The 323-nt window shown below is 54.2% G+C and overlaps 1 protein-coding gene across 1 annotated transcript in view; it reads right to left on the minus strand.

The window, feature by feature from the left end:
* Positions 1 to 323, minus strand: part of LOC105989921 (calreticulin-like) — a 44,612-nt gene that overhangs the window by 10,231 nt on the left and 34,058 nt on the right. The gene's annotated exons all lie outside the window — the stretch shown is intronic.

Genomic DNA, 323 nt, shown 5'->3' on the forward strand with positions numbered 1-323 from the left:
GCATGCACGGCAAGCACTCTACCACTGAGCCACCTTCCCAGCCCCTGTATTAGTTACTTTCAAGGTAGGGTTTTGCTTTATGCCCAGGCTGATCTGACTGTGATCCTCCTACTTGTACTTCCCCATAGACATGCCACATGCCACTACATCCTTTTTTTGGGGGGGGGGTCCGGTTGGGGGCCTGAACTCTGGGCCTGGGCGCTGTCCCTCAGCTCTTCAGCTCAAGGCTAGTGCTCTACCACTTGAGCCACAGTGCCACTTCTGGCTTTTTTCTTTTTGCTTATGTGGTGCTGAGGAATTGGACCCAGGGCCTCAGGCATGCA

The sequence above is a fragment of the Dipodomys ordii genome, unplaced genomic scaffold (genome assembly GCF_000151885.1).
Source record: "Dipodomys ordii isolate 6190 unplaced genomic scaffold, Dord_2.0 Scaffold61, whole genome shotgun sequence".
NCBI classification, from domain to species: domain Eukaryota; kingdom Metazoa; phylum Chordata; class Mammalia; order Rodentia; family Heteromyidae; genus Dipodomys; species Dipodomys ordii.